The 19,132-nt window shown below is 37.3% G+C and overlaps 1 protein-coding gene across 4 annotated transcripts in view; it reads right to left on the reverse strand.

The window, feature by feature from the left end:
* The window catches only part of LOC126854714 (steroid receptor seven-up, isoforms B/C), a 197,463-nt gene that overhangs the window by 113,993 nt on the left and 64,338 nt on the right, over positions 1–19,132 (reverse strand). For 3 of the 4 annotated variants that reach the window (XM_050601704.1, XM_050601705.1, XM_050601706.1), the window contains exon 2: positions 10,240–10,306. The gene's annotated coding sequence lies outside the window, so the exon portion shown is untranslated. Of the gene's footprint in view, positions 1–2,944; positions 3,149–10,239; positions 10,307–19,132 lie in introns of those variants that run through there. The other variant, XM_050601703.1, reaches the window with a different exon arrangement.

Consider the following 19,132-nt stretch of genomic DNA (forward strand, 5'->3'; position numbering starts at 1 on the left):
GGCGGCAGCCAATGAGGACGTGGAGTCAAGTGGGGCGCGAAAAATGGGCCGGCCCGCCTTCCATCCACCCCCGGAGGCTAAGGGTGAGGGTAAGGGTGCGCGGAGTAGGGCTAGAGAGGGCTTCGAAGGCGGCCGGGGCATCGAGGTAGGGTCAGTCGGGTCGCAGCCCTGCGCCCCTACAGTCTCGCTCTTGTCATGCTCTTTGCTCTCTTCTCGGATCTCGCTCACACTTCCACGCTCTATCTCGCTCCCTCCCGTTCTATCATCTTCCTCTTGCGTCGTCCGTACATAGTTTCTTCGAGCCGCCCGGATCCGATATACTCCATGTTCAAATCTTTTCAACTTTATCTTTTTTTATGTTTCATGTAGGAAACATCGATTTGATGATATATATAGTTTTGTGATCGTTAAATTCGCGATTATTCTCTCTCTCTCTCTCTTTACCTAATAAATTAGCATTCAACTACATTTTTTTTCTTCTTTTCCTCATATCAGTATAAACTTATTTCATTTTAAACGCGTGTGAAAACATGCTGAAGCTAAAAAAGCAACAAATTTCACATTTCATCATCAATCATCTTATCCCGCATTTCCTTGCCAATAAACTCCGTCGTCAACATTCTTATCGCGCAGCCGCTCCATGCCGTTTTCTGCGCCGTAATCAAACCAAAGCGGGCGCGTAAGACGATCTTCTCGCCAAGAAACGAAATCGAAAGAGAAGACACGTTCTTCGACGCGTGATTCGGGAGCGAGGAATTTGCCCTTTCAATCCACCGCCGCAAAGCAACGATTCTTTTTCTCTACCGGCTACGTGCACGCAAATAGCGGACGATGAATATTCGATTGGCCAGACGAACAAAAAACGAGAGACTCAAAGATCGGAGCGAGTCGTTGGCACTTGCGCGCTCTTGAACCGAACTCAGTAAATGCGACCTCCGACTGTCGTCGACGTTGTCGAGGGTCAAATTTAGACTGCGACCGCATCGAATTTCGCGCACGAACGTTCCACCTGACAACGTTATCGCCTCTTTCATTTTCTTCGATCTTTTAGGATTTCATTTCATCGATGAAAAAACAATGTCGCGCGTTTTGTGTATTTGTGCTACTAGAAATTTTAAACATTAAAATACGGAAAGCATGCAAAATCTTTTCCTCCTTTCTTATTTATCCTACTGTTATTGTATTTTTCTTACATTCTTCATATTTATTTGCAAACAATATTATATATAACATTTAAAAAAAAAAGTTTCATCTCTGTCATCTTGCTAAAAAATTATGATGAGATTTATGAAATTTATAATTGAGCTGCGCTTGTTTATAATACAAGTGGCATGTTACCCTTCCCCATTCATAGAATTGTTTATTTTAAAATTATTATTATCTGCTATATCGTTTCATTTCAAGTTTTCGATTAGTATTTATTTATTACAGCATATATCAAGCAAATAAATTGTTAACATAATTTAACAAATTGTACAGATTGCAATACCGAGATGTGTGTATGATGAGTTTGAAATTTTAAAGTTTATTATTTAGTTTTTAATAAATCATTTCTTTCTTTTAATAATGTAGTAATTTTTCACATATTCGCGAGACTCGTCCATATCATATGTACCCGTCTTTAAAAAATCTCGGATCCGGTAACGAGGCGGAGAGCATTCAAAAATCTCAAATCGCTCGAGGCATTAACCACCGTCAGTGACGGAAGTGTTCCGTGGTGAACCCAGGAACGACCTGCGGTGTAACCGCAGCCCCCGCAACCGCCGCCGGGGGTGAGCGAGCGTGCGTAATAGTTATAGGAAGGGGTACGTACGCGGTGTGGTCGTCGTGAGTATACGTCGATAGGGTAGAAGTCCTGATGATGAGTCGAGGGCGAAGGGGAGAGGCAGGGGGGCGCCGCGTACAAGTGCATATCGGTGAAGGGGTGCCCGAACAATGCGCTCATTCAATGCGCTCTAGATATGATTACCGGAAACCATCCCGTAATTACTTTTTGTACATCGAAAACGCACGAGGCCCTTCGTCTCCCTTCCTTCAAAAGTCATCCCCTCTGCCGTTTCTATCGTCTGCCCCCCCCCCCACCCCACCCCTTCTGCCTTTTTCCGTTTCCATCGCTGTCGCGGCGCTCCTTGAATCACGCAACGACCTTTTTCCACCCTCTCCGTCGTGCTTTTAACCGGGCCTCAGCTCGTCCGTTGACTCGCCGTTCTCAAGACGATTTATCGAAATTGTCACACCTCGCGGTGCACACTTTGCGCCACGTGACGTTTTTGCGAAGTATTTGTGGTATTCGTCCACAATCGGAAAAATCCGAAGAGAAATTGAGTTTTATAATACTACGCGTTTTTTTCTTTCTTTTATTATTGCAGTATTGTTTGATTAAAAAAGTTGATATTGTATTATTAGTTAATCTAAGAAATAACTTAAAGTAAGAAAAATCTAAAATAATCGTTTCTATTTTTTATGTATTTTGAAAATAAATTTGATATAAAAAATTATATCTAAATAAAATTATATATAATTATTTCTAAGCACTCTCTTTAACATTCGAGTTTTTAAATTACACGATTTCTACAATAAAGATCGATCAACACCTTATAAACTCGAGAAAAGTGCGTCTTATGATTTTTTTCTCATTCTTTAAAAATAATATATGAAATATTAATTTCACATTAATATGTATATATATACTTCTTAACGCGATAACACTGTATTCATAATGATACTGACTCTCTTCGACTAAATATACGGCCTCAGCGATGACAGCTGACCATGACCAACGTAAGCACAGTGAAAGAATTAATCGATATGAAAGAATAAGGCAATGACATTTCATATATTATATATTCGGATATCGATTTAACATGCTTCTCTTAAGAGTAAAAAGACGCAATTAATCTCGAGAGTAATAAATAATAAATTAAATTAGTTATAAATTGCATACCTGAAGGTTGCTCTTTAGTCGCTCGATATCTCTTTAGATCTTCTTTTCCACTTCATGTTTCATCTTTTTCTTTGCATTATAACACTCATCACTCGCGTAATTACGATCATTTCGACACACTTATGAATTAATAGTTAATTATAAACGTAGAATTTCTCGAGATATAATCCGACGATATACGGAACCTCAACCTTCCCATTCGAGTTTCGTCGCACGACTGAAGGCAGGTTGAGCGAAAATATCAACATTGTATTGTACGCAGGGAAAGGCCAAATGCCTTCGAATGACAACAATTCGTATGTAAACATTAGTACCCTATACGCCGCAAACACCAAGGTTGCATACCAACCGATTTGTTATTGTCTCAAAAAATATATTTAATATATTCTAATATAAATTCCGCGCTGAATATTTATGTATGTGTGTATATGCTGTATTTTGTCCAAATTTTACGCTCAATAAATGATCGATTATCATCGCATAAAATCTAATAACGTTTATATAAAAAAAATTTATTTGTTTTCATTAAGAAAGTATTTACGTAAATTAATTTAATATTTTATATCAAATTTAAATTTTTTAGAGAAATAAATCGCACGATTTTAATAAATCAAATATTTTTTTTTGTTTTAATAGAACAATATAATAAAATTTACTTGCGAAAAATGTGACAATTTTTTTTCTTTAATTTATTAAAGCACGTAAATTCCTTTCGGGAATACAAAAGTTTAAAAGAGAAAAATAATAATAATAAAATTATGAAATTTTCATTTTACAAATATAAAATAAAGATAAATTTTATTGTTCGATTTTAAATTAACATTAAATTCAATAATTGTATAATCTTTTTTATTTTTATTATTTATTATATCTTTACAGCAGAAAGATTCTTTTTCTTGATAAAAAAAACAATTTTCCGTGAAAATATGGCAGCCTTTTCCGTACCAAATCTTTGTGTTTAAAAATAAAAATCCAACCAAAATTCTAACATCTTTTTTGCATATATGTATATATAATTCTATGTATATTATAATTAGCTATTAACTCATAAGTATGTCGAAATTTGTAATTACGCGAGCGATGAGTGTCATAATCATGTACAAAAAAGAAGCAGTAAAGCATGAAACATGAAATGAAAAAGAAAAGAGACATCGAGCGACTGCCGAGCTTGAGGTGATCAATCGATAATTAAAAAATATAATGCATACTAAAGTATGCATTAATCATATTTTTTGTTTCGTCATGATTTTGACATAAGACATAAGGAAGCTATAATTAAATTGTTATAAAAATTGATATATAAATTCTACAATTTACTTATTATTAACTATGAAAAATCGTTGCATTATTAAGATTATTAAAGAAATAAATTAAAAATAATGATAAATATTTTTTTATATTTTACAACACCTGATGATGTTACATATTAAACGTTATTGATTCGAAAATCTTCACACAAATACATACATGCATATAAATATATTCTATGTCATGGACCAATCGTGAAAAAAAAATGCGGCACGTTTCGTTGAGCAAATATTTATCTCGTGTTATTAATTAAGTACTGAGAAAGTTGGTTGCTCGTTTGAATTGCGAGCGGGTTCGCGAAATGCAAACGGTGATCCGGATATTTTTCCAATCTTTCAACTTCCCGCAAAGAGCGTAGAGATATTACCCGCCCCTGCATCCGATGGCCGTGTAATCTTGCCGTACGTCTTTGATAGGTTTATTACCGAACTCGCAGGCTTGTTTGCTTCGTGTACATAAAGTAGCGCTGACTTTTTTTCCGAACGTGGTTCTCATCCTCGCGATAATCGCGATTAAGACTGCAAATTTATCGACTGCATGTGCTGCTCTTCTATTTCGCTCAAACTTATTATCGTTATTGATTTATTTAATTTGTTCAACGATTATAATGCTATGTTTGCACATTATAGGTAATAAACTGTAAATTAATTTAAAAAAAGCATGCATAAGTGAAATGTTTCTTAAACTTTTCTTGTACATATATCTACACTGACACATAATGTTTTTTACTTTGTATATTACAAATTTCGTGAGCAAATATAAATTGATACTGCGAAATGAGAGATCACTTTGTTACAAACAATGATATTTACATTTCCATCTTATTGGGATAAATAATTTTCTGTTACTTGAACAAATTCGTCTCAATAACGAAATATCTTAAAGGGTTAAAACTAGAGCATTTCTACATGCCTTTCAAACTCTCGCATCGATTAGGAGGCATCGTTAATCCTTTATCACCGACGTCAATGACTTTCGTAGAGTCGAGAAATCAAGAGAAAAGGAGAGAGAAAGAGAACACCGGAAAGCGTCCAAAAAAATATTTATGCGACTGTAAGTTTCAGATCCGAGGGAGAGAATCACTGCTCTCGCGGTCGTCGCGACGACGACAACGACGACGACGACGACGACGACGACGACGACGACGACGACGGTGGAGGCGCCGCCTGCATTATGAGTGTGTTCATATTTCCTGCGTTTGCCTCCTTCCATCCCTTATCTGTCTTCTCTACCCTCGGAGCCCTTTTGTTCGCACTCTTTCGACTGTTAATGCCGCGAAATTAACTCCGGGAGGAGCGAGTTTAAGAACTGTGCGAGAGACTGGATATATATATATATATATATATATATATATATATATATGTATGTATGTATGTATGTATGTATATACGTATGTATGTATTTCCAGTCGTCCATTCCAACTGTTCTCCCACTACTACCCCATTGTATCTCGCAAGCGGTATTATTTTAACATTATCAGTTGCCGCGCTTAATTAATTTATTTATGAACTGTACGGAAGCGAGACGGGGAGAAAGAGAGGAAGAAAAGAAAAAGACGAGAGAGCTCGGAACTTGAGTTTCATCGTCGGATTTGTCTCCGGAGGTTCACAGCGGTTCAACCCCTTGTCGTCGATGGTTGTCGGAGCCGGTCGGAGACTCTCTCGGGCTTAGGGTTCGCAAAAGGACGTAGTCCTAATAACGCTTCCTCCTTTATTGCGTCCCGTTTTATCGCCGGCCAAAGAAACTGCTCTGCGGAGAATGTCCGAGCGAGAAAGACAAAGGGATGAACGGAGGTAGACAGAGAGATAGGAGGGCAGAGGAGGACTACTACGACGATTTAAGGACTGAAATCGCAATGAGAGCGGTAACTGTTGTAATGAAAAAGGCGCTTGATTACTCGCCGCCCGACGGCGTTAAAAGCTGCTGCGATCGCTGATCTTTCAGTAGTAATTATTCTTATTCTTGAAAAGTGATGAAGCTAATGGCGTAACAGGATAAGCAATTTAAATGAAATAAGAACTTGTGTTTTTGTTTTCTTTTGTGAAATAAAAACCAATTTTCTTATTTTACGTTTAATCATAATTTTTTAAAATATAATTATCGCTCCTATACGTGTGATTATCTTTATAATTTTATAATATCAGACACGCTGCAATATATTTTGTATCAAGTACAAATTGAAATTCACGTTCAGTTATATTCAACATTAAATAAAAGGCTAGATGTTCTCAGCATCGCGATGAAATTTTCGGCACTTTGCGTGAAATTCGAATCACAATCGGAAAAGACGGAGATCGGCCGGACCTTTCTCTTTCGAATTGAGCGATAAATCAAGCGATATCCCGTAAGGGAGGAACCCTCTGGGCATTTGCATAGGGGAGATTTTGACCCTTCGTCTTGGTGGACGAAGTTACCGGTCAGTCTTCCAGTTTTGGGATCACCTGTCCCGTGATTATCCGGGGTCAAGATTGCGAGAGGGATTTTGTCGGGAACGGGACCTTTGCACCTCGACAACCCCCTCCTCCTCCTTGCGCCCTCCCCCCTCCCTCCTTTTTTTCATTGGTCAGTAGTCCTCCTTCCTGTCGGATTTACCGGTCGGTCTTCGTTCGACGCGTTTACGATAAATTAATGGTTTTTCGAGGCTCCTCGCTCTGGCCGGTCTCACGAAAATTCAAATCGGCAACTGTCTCATTATTTACGGTCGGCCGTTTCGAGTCATCGACCGTACAAGACGCAAACTTACATTCTTCGTTTAAAAATAAAATTTTTTGAAAATTGAAAGACTTATAAATTTGTCTGAAGCATTCAGATTAAATTCGGCATCGATGTTGATTAAATGCATGAGCCATAAAAAATCAAATAATTCATATTTTTTTCAAAGAAAAAAAACTCGCGCCACATTTCTCTATTGTTGCAAAAAATAAATTTTGGAGCTTACGCAAACTATCAATATATCATTATGAGAAAAACATATTAATATATACTGTTGTATTATAACAATAAATTATAGATTTTTTAAAATATATATTGTATTCAAGAGAAAAAAAAAATAAAATAAAAAATAAATTATAGATAGAAATAATATTTGATCTTGCACATTTTTTGAAAAAAGCATTTATATTTATCGGAACTTTACAAAATGTATTGCGACGCGCGGTTCTATTTACCTTCGATGACCTGAAAATGGACAATGGTCATCCCGTGCACGATCATTAACGACATTCAACACAAACCGGAGAGAAAATTTCACGATTATTCCGAGGAATGAAGGAGAATCGGATACCAGTTCTGGAGGGAACGCTAATGGTTCTATATCAAACACCGGCCGGCCATTTAACCGCGCGCAGAAACTTTCATACGAGTTTCATCATTAATCTCCCGTGAAGTCCTCTCGTGTGTAAACAGCTTTATTGGCAGCTTCGTGGAAACAGATTTCGTGACGGTGCGAACTAAACGAATTGCAAAATTTCACGGAAAATGTTGCGTCGACGCGAGTCCATCGACTGCAGATGCCAGATGCAGGTGAGATCCTGCATCAGTCATCCGTCGGTCGAACGTTTAACCTTTCTTACGCGCTCTCGACAATGTTAAATGGAAAAAGCTCCGAGAACGAAGAAGGGGGCAGCTGGTTAAAGAAACTTTCACGAATATCGGAAGAGATCGTTAACACATTTTCAAACTGATTTCATTGGCTCCTTGTGCTTAAGCGCAAGTGTAAATTAATAATTTTAGTTAATATTATTATTCAAAATGTAATTATTAATTTCTCTAATTTAATTAACAATTATACTAAAAAACAAGAAGTGTGCATTTTATGCTTAAATAGCATAAAACATGTCCATTAAATTTTTCAAAAAGTTACATTTTTATATATAATTCTTTTATATATTAAAAATGCTTGCAGATTCAAATCTTTTTTTATATAATTTTAAAACTAAATGCGACGAACAGCGAGCGTTAAATCTAATGCACCCGTAATGACGTAGATTCGCGGGACACAAGTCGATGTGAATGAGAGGAATACAGAAGACACGGGGGAGGTTTTTTGAGTGGTAGAGTGGCATCGAGGGAGACACGCCGGAAGGGATCGAATCGCGTTTCCCCTCGATTGACGACGCGCGTAACGTCGCCCGAGCGACATATGGCCGTCGCTGATTGCACCGCGCGGTTTCACTTTCAACCACGCTCGTACCGCGAGAGCGCGGTTTCGTATCCGTGATAATGACCCGTTCTGACCCTTCTGTAACCACCCCGGCTCGAATTAATACACCGGCTACATGTTTCTTGAGCAAGTATTTGAGGTGGGGAAGATTTGTTCAAATTTTCCGAGATTTTAAAGTCGATTGATATAATTCTGAATATCATATCTTTCAGATATCAATTGAAACCACTCCTTTTGTGTTGTTATCATTATATAAAAAAATGTCCTATCTAAAATTAACATGAGGAAAAATTTTAAATTTAGTAAAATTAAATGAATTTTTCAATAAACAATCATATTAATTTTTAATAAATACAATCAAGATATTGTACTCTAAACTTAATACATTATTCTTGAAAAATTATTTTGTCGTAATTAATTATTTTAATATCATTTAATATATTCATACAAAAAATAAACACACAGATTCAATTATTTATTTATTTGCGCAATTATTATATTTTTTATCTATTGTTATTTACTTGTATCTTACTTGATTTAAAAAAAAAAATTTATTTAGCAAATTCTTTTCGTAGCCAGTGTCTCAATAATTAAAAAAATTTATGATCTTTATTATAATAAATATAAAAATAATATTAAGCAAAAAAAATATTGTTGGAAAATATGAATAGAATCCCTTTCTTCATTGTTTTTAAAAAGAATTCTGTAATTATAATTGAAAGAATAATCAAGTATTTTCGTGCGAAAGAACATTATCTTTTCTTTGCGCTTCTACATTGATTGTAACGCAATAAATTGCGCGAAAGAAAAATTACTACACTATCAACGATATAGGCCGTGCGCAATAATGAGAAACTCCTCACGCACGATGGGGTGTTTCGAGGCACCTCCGTATACGAAGGGCGAAGAAAGGTACTACAAGGGTGGCTGCTGCCCCCTGGGGAGCCCATTGTCCGGAACACCCTGATTAAAAACCCATTCCCCGATTCTACTCTTTAACCGGATGTTCAAAACCGAAATCCCGAGACCGTTGTTCGATTTTCAGCATGCACGCGCAAAAAAGGAGCTTCGTAAAGACGGGATTATTATTCAAGAAGCCCGTCATTATTTAATTGCCGAGATATGAATACGTTAAGCAAATTTTCAGCTTTTTCACACACATTGTATGATTATGTATATATGTTAGAAAAAAATATACGTACAAAAAAGAACGTTTTAAATGTTATAATATATATATAGAATAATTCTTTAAAAATTATTCTAAAGCAAAAGTAAAAAGTAAAAAACAAAAGCCCTATAAAATATCTAGCTATTTATCTTCTGCGGTTTAGCGTGATTTTTCTCGTTTAATTAAATCAAAAATAAAGATAAATAAAATACGAACAAACAAACATGCTTTACAATGCGCAGCATATACACCATAGTCGATGTATAATAGTAATGCAAGGCAAAAGGAATACGAGCTCTAATACAGTACGGCTGCGAGGCATGCCATACGTTAATTCCGGCGATAAAGCGCAATCTGTCTGATCGACGCGACGATCGTGCGTGATTATGATTGAGGATGATTAGTCGAAGAGAGAAGAGCGAGGCGAAAGAGAGAACGACGCGGAATCGTTGTTGCGTCAACGTCGAAAGCGCTCGCCATCTACGGACGTCATTAGTCTCGTTGACACCCCTCGGCAAATAATTACCGGCGCCTCTCACGGTAGCCTACCTCCTTTGACTCTCACATTATGTGCGTCGAGCTATTATTTTATATCGGAAAATGACGCTAAACTACTGCGACGTTTTTTTTATGAAATAATTGCACAAGAATACTCACAGAATTTCCATCGGCTGATAGTTATCAGCTGGCAACTACTACTTGATACTTGACTGCTGTAATGAGCCTATAATAGAAACAGAAGAAACAATTCATATTAGTTTATAAAAAATAAAGGTGTTAATATAAACTGTTTTCATTCTTAATTTTAGCAGCAAAGTTCTTTATTTTACCTGGATAATTTATGAATATAATTTTCTCCACGGATTAATCTTTCATAACACTGTAAAGACTCTTTTGAACTAAAAATAAAAGCTGTCTAAGGAAATTATTAGTAATTTTAATAATCTCTTCCCATGAAGTATATCAAGATGAAGAAATCTTCTCGTGAAAGTTTATTGGTAGATCATATGTACGACGGCAAATTACATGTAGATAACATGGCATGGGTTGTCCGTACGCATACTACTATATAGAAAGTGTTCGCGTTACATGGAACATGTTCCATAGTAATAAACTCATGATCTCGTTAACCAGATTAATGAGCAACAGTCCGCGATTACGTTCTCGCCTGTACGCGCGATCCTCAGAGGAGTACTACTACCGGCACTAAAGTTCACAAAGACTTTCGAGTAAAGTCTGGCGAAGAGCTCGCACGATAAATTCCATTACTCATTGTGGCCGATCGTTAGTAGATACATCGCATGGCCGCTCGCGCGAGCACGGTATTAAGAACGGCGGCCCTATTTGTGGGGAGGCGCGGAGAGAGCGGGTCCGGGCCGCTGTAATTTGCATCTCGATTCAATTCCGGCTGGCATACCTCAAGGAGAAAACTTGTCCATCATTAGGTGTCCGAACGTTACTCGTTAACGTCGGACGCTGATGAGCGTACCGGTATCGATTGGGCCCCGCGAGAGTGAGAAGGCGCGCGCGAGAAAGAGAGAGAGAGAGAGAGAGAGAGAGAGAGAGAGAGAGAGAGAGAGAGAGAAGGACCCGCGATAAAAGGTACGGCGCGCCACGTAAGATTGCGGCAGAGAAATATTAACCAAGAGAGGCTGACAGTAATGCTCCTTTAGGATCGCGCAGAGGCCACGCATTAACGACAGGTGTTGCGATACGACCTGACCCCATCCACGGAAATTTGGTTGTCGATTGATCGCGATCGCGCATGAGTTTGTTGCAAGTATAATCATAGTTTGCAAGTAAAAGGGAATTTTCAAGTCGGTGTCAAAGAGAAATATTGTCTAATAATTTAAATTCCCACTTATTTAACATTGTGATCAAACTTTAATCTTTAATTTTTAATTTTTGTTATTTTTTCCTCCTTTCTGAATTATATTAACATATAAATAATTTCAAAAGTGATATTTGTAATATTTGTAATTTTTCGTAAAATTGATAATATCTTTATTTATAATTAAACATAATTATATACGAAAATATATACATATAATTTTCTATTTTGTATAAAAGTATAATAAAAAAATTAAATTTAAAATATAAAATAAAATTTACAAAACATAAAATTTATTCATTCTCTCTTCTCTATAAAAACATTGAGGCGCATACAGCGATAGCTGCGCTAACGGTGAATTTATTGGACGTCGTTAGAAAATATCTATGATTTCGCGATTATTATGCGTTTACGCGTATGATTTATTATAGGTGAGAAATCATGGATAAGAGACCCATCGCCGTGTAAAGGATATCGATGTGGCGTGCAATAAATAATTATCGTGGCGCAGCCGGTATCGTAAAATAGTTCGACGCGGTTAATTAGGCAGCCGTGTAATTGATGAGGGGCGATCGTTCGAGCGCGAAAGCTTCTTGGCGTTTCGCTCTTCGATTTGTTGCTTGCTTCCACTGACGCGCCTGTCTGCTCGATTTTAACGGCTATTGAGGACGACATTCTTGATTGACTTGGTTTTCCTAGCGTTATTTTGTATAAAAATATGCGAAGCAGCTTTAATAAATTGAATGTTTTCAAATGTAAAATCACAGTATATTTTTCAGGCATTTTAATAAAAATATAATGTACTTTTTTTTCTAAATATAATTCATTATATATAAGTCAATTTGAAATTTAAAATTATTCTATATTTTAAGCTAAAATTACATTTATGTTAAAACGACCATGAAAAAAAGAAAGATTATTCTAAGATGAAGAGAAGATTCAGCAGCATTTAATCTTAAAATTCCATATTGAATCTTTTTGATCATATCTTTTTTATTCATTAAATATCCCTAAATGTATTTAAAAGATCAAATTATAATATAAAACATTTTAGAAAAATGTTGATCTGAAATCTTGAGATAACTAATCAATCTAACGACAAACGTATCGTAGGTTTAAACAGAAATGTCAAAAAATCTTGTTTCTAATATATTATAACTTTATGCATGTGATTATCGTAACCGAATTATGTTATATTTGTTGCAGAGATATATGACATAGCCAGTACAAAGCAGATAAAGCTCGTCGAAGCCTAAGAGACATTGCGTCGGTCAACCCTTCGTCGTCCGTCACAATCGCCTCGTCCGAGCGTCTTCGGCAGTATTTCATAATTAGCTAGACAATGGCGACAAAGAGACTCGTGACTACGTAATAAAATCCCTTCTTATTATCCTTCCATCGCGCGGGAATGCAATGCGCGCTAGTGTTTTTCTGCTCCATGAATCTTTTAGTCGAGCGCGCTCGACGACGACTCACCAACTCGACGGGGACACGCTCCCCTCGAAAAATGGTAAGCTGATTCAGTTGTTTACCGTCTACCTGTTCACCTGTGCGACTCTAGAGAAGAGATCTTACAAAAGCTAAATTAGATGCAAAGAGAAGTGAAAAGCGTTAGCGCGTTGCACAAGGGGATGCGCATCTAAAAACAAGCGTAAGCACTTGTACCTTTTCTCGAGCACGTAATTCTCGTCATCTGACGCAAGTCAAGATGATCTTATATAAAAGAAACTATAATTTATAATTAAGACAATGAAATCGTAAACTAATACTTCAGAAATTTTCTGAATAAAATTAAGCGCTTTGAAATAAATTGCTTATTGTAATAAATATCTACAAAATAGTTAGCTTCCGAAATTTTATTTATGGACTATAACGCTATTTAAGATGATATTTACGTTTAGAAAAGAATTCGTGAAAAAGATAAATATTTATATCTGTATTCTTTTTCATATCTAATCTCAAACATGGTTACCCCCAAATATATTATCTACCGTACTAGATAAAAGTAAAAAAATATATATATATTTAACATTAAAGGTAATACACCTGCTTTAATGCTTTAATCTCGGCATGTTGAAGCGTTTAGGATAACGTAACCAGCGCTTCCCGACAACTCAACGAGAGCGAGTGCGTACACAGGGAAGCTGGTAGCTGGTTTTCGGCGCAAGAGGTCATCGCGTGGTCGGCTCTTCCTTTGAGAGTGGCGAACGTTAATCAGTCGGCAGGACCGGGAGGAGAGAAGGAGCACGGCAGGACCGGGAGATTAATTAAGCTGTAATTACTGGACAGCCTCTCTAGTTGCTAATGGGCAACCCGATATCCGTGAAAGGCCGCGTAACACCGCGTGAATAGACGGCCCGGCCGCTGACCGTCAGCCTCGCCAATGATTATTGAGCTTCGATATATTAGCGAATATTCTGACAAGCGCTCCTCTTCGCCCCCCCCCCCACCTTCTCCCCTCAAGATTCCTCTCGATCGATCGCGCGAAGAGTTCTTAAAAAATTCTTCTCTCAGAGTTGAGGATTTAAGTCGATAATAATTTCAAAGAATATAAATTGCGATGCTACAGAAGCAGATATAATTTAAACAAAAAGCGATATTTCCAATACTGTGTTAAAGTGTTAGTTATAGGTCGAGCTTAAAAAATATTACTTGGTTTGAGTCTAAAACTCTAAGATTATACATACATGTCTTCTTGTATGCATAACGCAAAATAAAAATTTTGGAAAAGATCGCAATATATTGTAAGAAAGTACAAAATAGTAAACTAATATTTTGATTTTTATAAAAATATTAGGCAATTGTATTATTGTCATAAATAAAAATGCGATTATTATTATGAGAATATTATAATATTATATATATATATATATATATATATATATATATATATATATATATATATTGATTTTACACAATCTTCACTGATAATCGAATCAACGTATTAAAGTCAGAATTTAACCAGAATGAAATCGAGAGATTCTTGCCGGATAGCCTCGTGGTCGAGGGCAAAAACATGAGGGAGATCGATTATCCTTAAAGAAAGGGAAGAAGAACGAGGGCCCGTAGGCCAAGAGAAGGGACCGTGGGTCCCTGTAGCGGACAACGACAGCGGCGACGACGAGATTCCGAAAGGTAATTACTCCGTGCTATGTATAAACAATGGCGCCCGTGCCCCTTGTTGCTCGTGAGAAACAAAACCACGGTCAGTCCGGCGCGCCAGGTGGGGCCCCAATGGGTTGCTCCGTGCATATACCTGTCCGCGGTAACTGATATGCCCGAAGGAAGGGGAAAGAGGTGGAAAGCGAGACGAGGGGGGAGGAGGGGGCCGCCAGTTAGGCCGCGGAGATTATGCCTTTAACGTCTCGTGCAATGAATTACATAAGCATTAATCAGCAGGGTGGCCCGGGACCCGGCCAAAATCGCCCATAACCGAAACAATATGCCGGAGAAAAGAAGAACGGCTGGCCGGTCGGCTCGCAGTTTCCGCTTCAACGATCTCGTGGCTACTTTCCAGTGTGTGACTTCGTACTTTCTTGATTTATGAAAATTGCGTTGCTAAGGATTATGCCTTGTTTGTTATATTATTTATAAAAGAGATAATAATAGTAATAAATATTAGCGAGATAATTTTATTTCGCAATTTCTGTGCGGTTTTATTATTTACAAAAGTGAAAAATCGAATTAATTAAAAATTAATATAGTAATCTTGTTTTGATTAATATAAATTGTCAATAAAAAATTATTAATTTAGTTACTAAACAAAAAGCATGACACCAACAATATTTTTATAAGATTTATCCATAAATAAAATTTATTTACATGTAAGAAGAAAAAAAAATTTCTTTTCTATCCAGAAGTAGTCAGGCGAAATCAACGAGGATCCAATCCCGGATCAGGTGACGAAGCGGTACGCGATAATACCCTGGTATGGGCCCGTCTTTGCTTTCCCTTATCACGCTCCCGTTTCTTTCCCGTTCGGCTGCATCTCCCGACTGTTAAATATTCAAGGGAACCATTCCGCTGCTCTCTCGCTGTATCGCGACAGAGGCCTACGCCCCGGCTGGCAACAATGAAAACGGTTGCATACTAACCACCCACACGTTAATCGTCAATCCTGTTAACGTCGCCGACAGGGCGGGCGCGCCTCTCCCGTGCCGAGGGATCATCCCTTAATCCGTTCATTCGCATCTCTGCAGCCCCTGAGAGCCACCTACACCCACATGTACTACGAGCGAGTAGCTTCGAAACTTGCACCCCAACAGTCGCATCCCTCTTTATGTTCATCTCTCTCTATCTCGGTTCCAATCTGCAGTTTTCTCCTTCCATCTCTGGCTTTGTGACCCCTCGTCTCTGTTCTTCGGCGTGCAAGCGCGTACGCGCAAACGCGTACCATGACATCGACAATTCGTATTATTCACGCAATCTCGCGTGTATACAGAAGTGCTCTCTCTAAAACACTTGCCGAATCCTCTGCTTCGATTTAAATTGAATTTTTCCAAAATGACAATATCAATAGTCATCAAGTTCTAAGCGATTAAACATATATGTGAACAGTTTTCGATAAAGTAAATTTTCGTAAACATTTAATAAATTTATAATGAGTTAAGCTTTCTTTTAATTTTTATTTGCAATTTATTTGCAAGATATTTAATTTAGAAATTATATTGTATAAACTTCTATAATAATATGACATTTGATCAAATTTTGATTATATTAAAAAAAAAATTTTATAAGAAACTTATTCTGATTAATAAATGAAAATTGTTTGCAATGTTAAAAAAAAATTTAAATCTTTATTATCTATATCATCCAAAAAGGACTATATCTAATCTAAAAATAAATTAAATAATAATTTTTTCATCAAAAACTTGTTCATCGCGGTTTATTCCCATGCGCATGATATCTGATTACAATCAGTCGCTACCGAAATCTGAGTGTAACATCCGAAGGTCTGGCTAAACATCTCGGAACGGGACTTATAGGATTACCAGAGATCGGGATGTATGACGATTAAAATCAACGATGTCGCATCGTGCTATCGATTTCCTACGCTAAGCGCATCATGTCGCCGCGAAGAATCGATTCCGGGTGCCGGTGATGCTCGCAGGTGAAGCGAGACACCGGCTTGGAAAAAAAAGAGGATCTCTTCACGCGCTGCAAACGGCCCGCGACGGGTCAGCTCGTGATGAAATGCGCACGCAAGTCATCCGGACCCTATGGACCGCGCGCGCGCGTTTCGACCCCCGAGATCCATTCAACGCATGACCTCCGATACCGAGAAGACAAGGATCAGGAGGAAGAAAAAAAAAGAAGAGGGGAGAGAAAACGGGGACGCGCCTTAATAAACACGTCTTACAAGAACGCCGCAGTGCATAATCCGCACGAGCTAGAAACCGAGAGCAAGAATAGATAAACGCCCTTTCTCATTCTTCTCTCTATTCCGCTTCTCCCTCTCTTTCTTTCTCTTTTCGACTCTCCTTTCACCGGGTAACGCGGAACACAATGGATAAATGAGATTTTTTGCGAGCGATTGAGATCCGAGAGCGGGAAGAGGAGAGTGGCGGTCGGGATATAGGAGAGAGGGAGGATGAAGATCGGGGGGAGGGCATCATTGTCTCCCCGGGGAGAGACCGAGAGTGTACCGATGATAGGGTGCATCCCTCGGGAGCGAGGGCTCGAAGAAAGGGTTGACAGGGGAGGCGAAGCTTTTAATACTTGCGGTACCGTCCTGCCATTGTCGATAAAACGCATCGGCTGGATTACCATAAGTACGCCATGCCGAGAGTAAGAGAGAATGAGAAAAACAAGAGATCGCCTTTACGCTTATTAAAGAAATATCTATTGGCTGATCCAGCGTGATATCCAAATACACGATCCCTTCGCTTGTTCATAATTTTCAAAGTGAAGTTATTTGTTTTCGTTACAATTCTCGTTACAGAGATGAAGAATTTTGGATGTAAATAAAGATAAGAATAAAGAAAAAACTTGTCTTTATAATTAATATCTAATCATATCAAAGGGAAATTAATATTTTATTATATTAAGAAAAATATATTTTGTTACCTTAATTTAATCTAACACAAATAAATATTTCACGCAATATAAAAATATATATTTTTTAATTGAAAAATAATTTTTAAAATATGATAGTCTGTTTTTTTGTTGCAGCCTCTTATATCAAATTTTCATATACATTTAAGTTTTCGATCTATATATATATACTTATTCTTTTTTTAATTTTAATTATTAACTCTTTACTTGAAAGAAGAAGAAAGCTGAAGACAATCCCAAAATTTTTTTCCTCTAAAACAATTTTAATTGACATATAGTACATTATCATAAAAAATTTTATCTGTTCTATTATGTGATGCTATTATTCATTCAAACGCGCAACAAACGAGTAAATAATTTATAATAAACTCCTCCCAAATGCTACTTTTCCATTTTTAATAACATAACGTTATATATTTCGTGCGGACAATAATAATTTTGTTAGTATTAGATAAGCGTCTAACGTTACGAAGTGGATATCCCGACCCAGCTCGAGGAACAGATTTAAAAGGACCACGATCCTCGCGCAAGGAGACGAGAGTCGAGCGCGGCCGGTTCTTCTCCTCTTCTTTCTCTTTCCATCTCTCTTTCTCTTTCAGGATCACCAAGGATCGAATTCATTCGCTTGGGTCCGTGTGCACGGCTCGTACATCAACCTGTCATAATTAATAGGGCCTTTTTGTGCGCCCCGAGTCTACCCCTGCATCTTAACACTTTGTCTTATACGTGCGATGCAACGTACCGTGCGGACGGGCTATTTATGCTATTATACTATCGTCCGTACAAAAGTCGCGGACGGACGGTGGGAATGGGGGAATTTATGACTGCTCGACGTTCATTTCCGTATTGCAGCCACGCCGAAGTGCATCGTGCGTACATTAGGCGACGATGATTCTTGAACGGAACGAAAGATCCTCGCGGGCGAAATCGGAGCGGTCTTCCTTAATGGCGAAAAACGGACAGGGTTCTTTTATTATATGTACCAAAAACTACATCGCATTTTATATGCCTTTTTCGTAAGTTGACATAAGATTAATTATACTAAAATTATTTAATATATTTATAAAACAATTTATATACACGCGTGTGTGTATGATTCTCGGAAATATATTACATATATATATATTATTCATGTTACTCGTGCGTTAAGTAATATTTTTAATTTTAATTTCACTAGAAGAAATAAAAACAAAGATAATTTTTCAAAAGAGAAATATTCGCACAAAGCAATAATATAAATTATATAAATATAAATTATATAAATACAAATATAAATTACTCAGAACGCTCAAAAGATTAACCAACAAAAAATATCGCATACAAGAACTTTCTTGCTCAAAATATATCGTAAGTGCGCGATTATGAATATTGCAATTAATCCTATATGGAATTAAACATATAGCAATAATCGATCTTTCTCCCCTTCTGCGATAAAATTCGCGAAGTTGATACCGCAACGGCGAATTTAAATCTTAATTCTCGGACCCGTGTGTTAAAGCAAACCGTGAAACCGTACTATTATAAATGAAGGTTCTGTGCGTTCCCAGTTTCGTGTTTACAAATTGGCGAACTGCCGACACAACGACAATAACGACGAAGTCGACGACGACAACAACGACGACGACGACGACGATGATGACGACGACGATAGTGTAAGAGCCCACG

The sequence above is a fragment of the Cataglyphis hispanica genome, chromosome 14 (assembly GCF_021464435.1).
Source record: "Cataglyphis hispanica isolate Lineage 1 chromosome 14, ULB_Chis1_1.0, whole genome shotgun sequence".
In the NCBI taxonomy this organism is placed as follows: domain Eukaryota; kingdom Metazoa; phylum Arthropoda; class Insecta; order Hymenoptera; family Formicidae; genus Cataglyphis; species Cataglyphis hispanica.